Raw genomic sequence first — 8,760 nt, 5'->3', positions numbered from 1 at the left:
CCTTCACATTCACGCACCACTCACTGACTTACCTAGAGCAACTACCAGTCCTGCAAGCTCTACTCATGATAAGTGCCCTATATAGGTGTACCATTTTTGATCTTTTATTTCATGTTTTTAACTGGACCTTTTCTATGTTTATATAGGTTTAGACACACAGATGCTTACCATTGTGCTACAATTGCCTACAGTATTCAGTAGTATAGTAGTATAGAAACATGCTGTACAGGTTTTTAGCTTAGAAGCAATAGCCTATACCATATAGCGTAGGTGTGTAGTAGGCTATACTATTTAGATTTGTGTGAGTACGCTCTATGGTGTACACGATGAAATTGTCCAGTGATACATTTCTCAGAATGTATCCCTGTCATTAAGCGATGCATGGCTGTATTTGAAAAGCATAAAGGCTGAAAATTAACGGGCTGAGCATCCAATTAAAGAAATTAGAAAAAGAATTTTTAAAAAACCTAAAGAAAATGTGAGAGAAAAAGAAATATAAAAGCAGAAATAAACTGGAAAGCAAATGAGAATAAGGGAGATAAAGAAAGCAAATGTTGCTTTGCAGAGCCTGATGAAATTGATCAAAAATAAATAAAGAAATATAAAAAGTTAAATGGTAAAAGAGAAAGTAAAAAAGAAAGTTACAAATACATAATGCTAGGAATGAGAATAACTTTATCCTTATGAATTCAAACCTTAGATAAAAGAAGTTAATAAAAGTATCTCAGGAATAAAGATAATATCCAAATATGAAGAAAATGGGATTAGTAGTTAAAACTATTCTCACAGTGAAAACTTTGGGACTAGAGGTTTATATTGGTGATATCTACCAACAATTAAGAAATAACAAATAATTTCAATTTTTCACAAACTAGTTCAGAGGATAGAAAACGAGGGAATAATTCCAGGTTCACTTCCCTGAGACTAGCATGAATAACCATGATATGAGAGCCTTACAAGGGAAAGGAAATTGATGAAAAATAATAAACAAATTATCAGTAAATCAAATCCCCTGTACAAAATATTAGACACCATGACCCTGCTGGGCTTCTCCTAGAATATAAATTGATTTAATACTTGATAAACAATATAATGATCTTAACCTGAGTCTGCACCCCACTCTGCCCTCCACCCACACGCAAGGATTTACATGCAATTAATTATTTGGAGAAAGTGAAAACAGGAAAGAGAGAAAGCCAATACAATGTAGCATTCTCAACTGCAGGCAACTTGGCTCTGACCACTCTAGAGCCATCTATAAAGGCACACAAAACCCCAGGATTATCCATTCCAAGCAGAGAAACTGAAATTATTTTAGATTGACTTTAGTTGCTCCATGGGGCATTAACTCCTTCTCCCTTCCAGTCTGTGCATAATCTCCAAGCAGGTACTCAGGGCATTCTACCATGGCATCGGAGAAAGTCCTCTAGGCCGAAAGTAAGAGATAAGTTCGTTCGAGGTGAGAGCTGTCAGGTTACACCTGCACAAAACTGATTGCCTTACCTGCCACCACAACAAGTAGAAGAAAAAGTGGCCTGAAAGATATAAGGTGTAGCCAAGAGGTATCAAATATGATAATTCATTACGTTAACAATTTAAAAAGAAAAATATCATCTCAAGAGCTGCAGAAAAAAAAGTATTGGAAAAATTCAAAATAAAACTCAGCAAACTAAAATAGAAAGAAACTTCATGTTGGTATAAGGTATTTTAAGAAACTCCTTCAACGAACATGGTACTCAATGGCAAAATGGCAAAATTATTCTCTCTGAGATCAGGAACAAGAAATGACAAATGCTTTAAAAAATGCTAACCAACATTTTACAAGAAGTCCTGGCTGGCACATCAGAGAAGAAAAAAGGAGAGGTGGGGAATAACGATTGAAAATAAAGAGATGAAATGGCCATTATTAACAAGTGATAACATTATCTTTATAGAGACCCAAACTAATCTATAAACAATTTGAATAAGAAAATTTGGCAAGATTGTAGAACATAAAACCAAATACCCCAATCAATTGTATTTCTATATCCCAGGAAAAAAATTGTTAGAAAATGCAAGAGTAACTTAAACAGCAATATCAGAAACATCAAATAAATTGCAAAAATTTTATGGAGGTAATCATAAAACTTTAGAAAAATAGCTTCAACACCTAAATAAATTGAGGAATACACTGTAGCCACGGATTGAAAGACTCAATATTATAGTAATGTCAGGGCCAGGCACGGTGGCTCGTGCCTGTAATCCTAGCACTCTGGGAGGCCAAGGCAGGAGGATTGCTTGAAGTCAGGAGTTTGAGACCAGCCTGAGCAAGAGCAAGACCCCGTCTCTACTAAAAAATAGAAAGAAATTATCTGGACAAAATTAGCCGGGCATGGTGGCGCATGCCTGTAGTCCCAGCTACTCGGGAGGCTGAGGCAGGAGGATCGCTTGAGTCCAGGAGTTTGAGGTTGCTGTGAGCTAGGCTGATGCCACGACACTCTAGCCCGGGCAACACAGTGAGACTCTGTCTCAAAAAAAAAAATATTATAGTAATGTCAATCTACTTCAAATTAAAATATAGATTCAATTCGATACCAACCAAAATCTCAACAAGGGTGTGTGTGTGTGTGTGTGTATGTGTATGTGTGTGTGTGTTTGTAAGTTGACAACATGATTCCAAAATATATATGGAAGTACAAAGGACCAAAAATAGTCATAACAATCTAGGAATAGAAATACCATTTATCAAATATTTTTACAAAGCTATAATAATTAAGATAATTTAGTATTGGCAGAGAGATGGACAAATTAATTAATGAAATAGAATTAAGTGCCCAGAAAGAGACCAATACATATATTAACACTTGATTTATGACAGAACTGGCACTGCAGATCAGTGGGGAAAGGATGAACATCTCAATAGTTCTGCAAAAACGTGCTCTTCATGTGGGAACTTAATCCTACCTTTTGTTTGAAAAACAAGCAAAAATTCACATAGATTAAAAAACTTAAATGTACAAATCACAAATGTAAACTTTTAGAAAAATATCTTTGTGAACTTAAGATAGAGAATAATTCATTAAACAAAACCCATAAACCAAAAAACATAAAAGAGGCCAGACACACTGGGTCATGTCTGTAATCCCAGCACTTTAGGAAGCCTAGGTGGGAGGATTGCTTAAGGCCAGGAGTTCGAGACCAGCCTCAGCAACATAGTGAGACCCTTGTCTCTACAAAAAAGTTGGGTGTGGTGGTGCACACCTATAGTCCTAGCTACTCAGGAGTCTGAGGCAGGAGGATCATTTGAGCCCAGGAGTTGGAGGTTGCAGTGAGCTACGATCACACCACTGCATTCCAGCCTGGGTGACAGAGTGAGACCCTATCTCAAAAAAAAAAAAAAAAGAAAAAGAAAAGAAAGAAAGAAAAAGTAAATAAAAGAAAAGAGTATCAAATTTGAGTATGCTTAAATTTAAAACTTCTCTTATTGAAACATATTACAAAATGAAAAGACAAATCACAAACTGAGAGAAAACATTTGCCACATGTAATTAACAAAGGATAGTGTTTGCAGTGTAATTGACAAAGGATAGTGTTTGCAGTGCAATTTAAAAATCAATAAGAAAAATTAAAAACTTAATAGATAAATGGGCAAAAACCTTGGCCAGTCACTTCACAGAAGACAAAGCATAAATGACCAATAAACATATAGAAGAGCAACCTCAATACTAAGGGAAATGGAAAACTCACACAAATGTGATACCATTTCATACCTACCATATTGGAAAAGATTTAAATCTGACAATAAGTGTTACAAAAGATGCACTGAGCAACTGGAGCACACATACAAAACCATTTTGAAAAAGTAATGGCATTATTTAGTAAAGTTGAAGTTGCATATACCCTATGACCCAGCAATTGCACTTCCAGGTATATACACTGGGTAAACTCTTGCAAGTGTGCACCAACATAGCTACATGAATGCTCAGAGAAGCACCGTTTGCAATAGTATGAAAAGAATGAAAATAATTCAAATGCCCATAAGTAGTAGAATTAATAAATACATTCTTGAGCAGTCACACACTGGAATTTTCTACATAGCAGCAAATAATAATGAATTACAACTTCATGAAACAACATAAATAGTCCAAAGAACATAATGATTTATCTTAAAAACAAAGCACAAAAAAAGCCACAGAAGAATGCCTACAATAGAATCCCTTTTACATAGAGATGATTGTATAGGGATACAAAGGTATATGGTAAAAGTATAAAGAAAAGCAAGAAAATAAACACAGAATTCAAGATGAGACTACCTCAATGAGAGGAGGGAAAGAGGAGGGAACACAGAGGACTTAAAAGGCAATGTCAGTGTTTTTTTTTAATCTTAAATTTGGTGGATGACAGCAGTGTTCATTATAATTCATTATATATTACATATAATTTGTAAATATTCTTTTGTATATTCTTGGTATTTAAGACTTTTTTAAAACAATGGAATTTCTCATTTTTTAATGAATGTTATAAGCAGTAAAAGATCAAATCTCAACTTAGCAGCTATTCTTAGCAGCTAAACAAAATTTCTGGGGGCACTTTGCCACCATATATTGATGTGGTGTAATGATATCCTTTCTCTTTCATGCGAAGCAGTGTCTATCAAAAACATACCTGGAGAATAGCCAAATGCCAAAGCTGACTGTCAACCTAAGAAAAGCAGTACAATCTTGGCACAAAACCAGAAACCCATTGAATTTGCCTTTGCCATGTAGTTAAAAAGACCATGTGTTGTTTCACTGAAAAGAAAATAATAAGCAGCAGACAGTATGACCACAGATGCAATGAACTTTACTGACCAGAGTCTTGTAAATTAGAGTCAGTTGTCCTGAATACCAAAGCAATACCTGCACAGGGTAGAAAAACATAGGAGTTCTGATTCGAGAAAGGAAACCTATTGGAATTCAGATACAAATTTATAATCAATGGTAAATTCTCTGGAATATTTCTATAATCAAATTTCTATGTGGATTAAAATTGTGTCTGAAGTTTCTCTTCTCACAGTGGTCCCCAACCTTTTTGGCACCAGGGAACAGTTTCATGGAAGATAATTTTTCCATGCATGCGGGGGCTGGGGAGTGAGGTGGTGCTCAGGCGGTGATGAGAACGATGGGGAGAAGCTATAAATACAGATGAAGCTTCACTCACCTCCTGCTGTGCGGCCCCCCAATTCCTAAGTTTCATGGAAGACAATTTTTCCATGGACGGGGGTTGGGAGGGCGGGTGCGGCGGAGTCTCTAACAGGCCACGGACTGGCTCGGGCCCACAGCCCCGGGATTGGGAACTACAATTAGGAACCAAATGGGAGATTTAAAAAGGATTAGACATGTACAAAATCATTAGACATTTGCATACATATACCAATAAAATTCATTGTCAATCTTGAAATTTTCTGTAGCTTTTTTAGTGAAGAAAATATGTTATTTGGAATTAAAAATTACGGATTTTGCTATCATTCTCAATATTTCTACAAATTATTTGACTATTTTGATGTATGGCTATCTCAAACTTACCCTGATTGGTATACTTCATTTGTGGTATATATGTTATATGCAAATAGTAACAACTCTAAAAAGGAATCAACAGACACCTAGAAATTACTTTGCTTTTTAGAAATTATTGCTCTAAGATTTTTTACTGATTTAAGGGGAAAAATGTTTGATAAGTAAGGATTTGTGGAAAAGGATACTAATTCTTTTGGGTTATTAAGTACTTTAAAAAACTACTAGTGAAATAGTTACCTGAAAAAAATGTATAGGTAATATTTTAAACAACATTGATAAAAACTCCATCTACTATAGTTGCTCAAATACTTCACTCTTTTACTCCAGAGATTTCAAGGGCGGGATTATACAAGTGTGCTGTTTTGACAGGGTGTATATTGGCAATCAAGGCAGCTTATAGCGTACTTTTCAATGCCAGGTTTCACGGGTATCAGAATCAGCAGGCCTCCGAAGAATTAGAAATTTAGAGAATTGTCTAAATGTTACCTATTCCCTGGCTCCTTTCCAGGAACACTAAAAATGCATGCACACACACACATGCACACGCTCCAGTCCATTTGTCCACATCTGACACGCCCATGAAAAACACTAAAGAAATGTAGGAGAAAAAAAATTCCATGAATTCCAAGTATTGTCAAAAAAGCCAGCAGAAGAGGGGTAGTGCCCTGCAGACTGTGGTAAACACGCTGCCTGTGGATACTGGGAGAAACAGACCTGAGAATTCAAGTAGCTCCTCCTCCCAACAAAAGCAGCAGAGAGAAACATCAAATAAGGTTTTGCCTACTTGTTTTATAGGGACATGAAAAATACAGAATTTATGTGACTGAAAAAAAGATGTTAATTGCTACCAAAACTGACTTCAATACTGGTACTATGTGGGAGACATGAAAAAAAAGTGAGTATATATGAGAAAAAGGAAAATGTTTTAGTGTGGTAATTTCTAGATTTGGCTAGGCATTATATAATGAATACAGGGAATGAAGATGCTAACAACAAATTTGTCCCTATGAATTTTTTTTTTTTACTTTATATGGCCTTTTGGCCTAATCAAATTTATCTTATTTCTGTTTATACTACCTCATGGAACGAAATAAGTGAACTTCTTATTAAATGAGGCATTCATTTTTTTACATCACTTCTTTGCATAACCTTTTGCAAATGCTTGATTTTGTAAAGAGACCACCAGTAGAATATAGATCTCATGGTAATGAATTTCAAGCACATTGTTTCAATTATTGTAATGGTTCAGCGCCAAGCAATGGGCTGCATGGTCAAGTAGTTGCTCAAATTTACTTTTTGAGAAATAACTGGACCATAAAGACTTCTGGCTCCTTAAGTCATACTAACAGTGCTTTACTGATGACCATTCAGTCATCAATAAATGTAAATAAATCAATAAATGTAAGAAAATATATCAAAACCCTCAATATATTCAGGGGATAATATGATATTCCACAAGGGGAATCTAAAATTATGATAGTCATTTGTTTTTCCTTGCAGAAATATATATATTTTCTGGAAAAATTTTAAATTCTCTCAAAAATACCCGATTTTATATGAAATATTTGGTGGTTAATAGACATCTAGCTCTTGGCACACAAAAGTAGTTTACTCCATTCTCTGAGCAGCATATTGTGTTCCAGAGATGCTATCCCAAAATATCTAGAAATGAGAGTTAAAGGGACCACCCAGCTATGTCAACTATTTTCTAATCCTCTTTTCATATTTAAGAATATATATTATACAAATTGCAATATGGTTTTTACTCTATTTCATTAAAAATTAAAGTCAGTATGGTCCATTATTCATAGCCAGGGTAAAAGGAAATGTATATTAATTCCATAAATTTTACTATAAATCTAATTTACAATTAGTTTTGTTTATACTTTCTAAAAACTAAGTGTGCCAAAATAACCTTAAGACATGATTGACATCAATGGAATATTCATTCATTTTTAAAATCACTTTCTTCAGTCAAAGTCATCTTCTTTACGTTCTAGTTTCTTGTTCTAAGTTCTTAACTGGTAATGGCTGACTGAAATCTTCCCAAAGCAGAGATGACTATTGCCAGAACACTACATAACCTTACTAATGCTCAGTCACTCAGAACTACTCCATCTGGGTTTCTGCCCATCCAAAGAACCAGCTGCTCTAAACAAATGCCTTACTCATCTTGCCTGTTGTATCACAAGCTAAAATATGCTACTGCCATAATTACCATTTGCAACTTCTGAATAGAGCCAGCAACCAACCAACAATTTATTGAGCACACAGGCTGGTGCTAATTGTTTGGTCATATAATTGGGCGTAGGGATTACTTTATCACTGCTGACTGGAAGCAGCTGTGCTCCCTGAAAACCCAATGTGGGCAATATATTAGCTTACACATGGAACATGAATTTGTGATAACTGAGGTAAATACCAAGAGCTGACAAATTTGGAAGGTGTTCAATACCTGAGGAGGTCAACTATTAGAACAAAATGCTCAGATAAAGAATGATCACTTACATCAGGAAGGTATAGTTTATAATTGCTTTTTATTGTCAATGCTCTGGGGGTCCAGCTTGCTAGAAGTGGGACATTTTTGATCACGTCCCTAGGGATTTTCTGGATATTCTTCTCCGACCCCGAGGCTAATTCCTACAACAAAAGTAGCACAGGGAAAAAAAGAAAATGTAAAATAGGAGCAATACAGGAAGCCAGATCTATCTTTTACTAAGCCTTGGATCAGAATAAATGAGGTAAACTGTGCAAATTGCCCTCCATATCATCCATATAAGCTCTCTACTAGAATCTAACAGAGAGAAGGAACTTTGCTGTCTCTCTGGTACCTAGATAAATGTCTGGTATATAATAGATGCTCAATAAAAATTTTCTTAATAAATGTGGAACAACATTGAGCTTAAATAAATAGATTTTCACAGTCATCCTTTAGTGACAGATGTCTATCACATTATCTGACACAATATTAAAACCTAATGATGATTTATATTTATTGACATTTAAGATTCCATTTCTAGGAATTTATCTGGAGACATGCTTGCACATACACACAAAGCTGAACATGCAATAATATCCCTTGTAAATTTGTTTATAGCACAGAAAAACTGGAAACAACCCAAATGCCCTTCAATTGGTGATAGGTTACATAAATTATGATACTTCCATAAAATGGAATAACATGTAGCTGCTAATAAGAATAGAAAATATTTTTATATTCAAATGA

This window comes from Propithecus coquereli, unplaced genomic scaffold (genome assembly GCF_000956105.1).
Source record: "Propithecus coquereli isolate 6110/MARCELLA unplaced genomic scaffold, Pcoq_1.0 Scaffold31, whole genome shotgun sequence".
Taxonomy (NCBI): domain Eukaryota; kingdom Metazoa; phylum Chordata; class Mammalia; order Primates; family Indriidae; genus Propithecus; species Propithecus coquereli.
The sequence above is the reverse complement of the archived record's forward strand: the minus strand, read 5'-3'. Positions refer to the sequence as shown.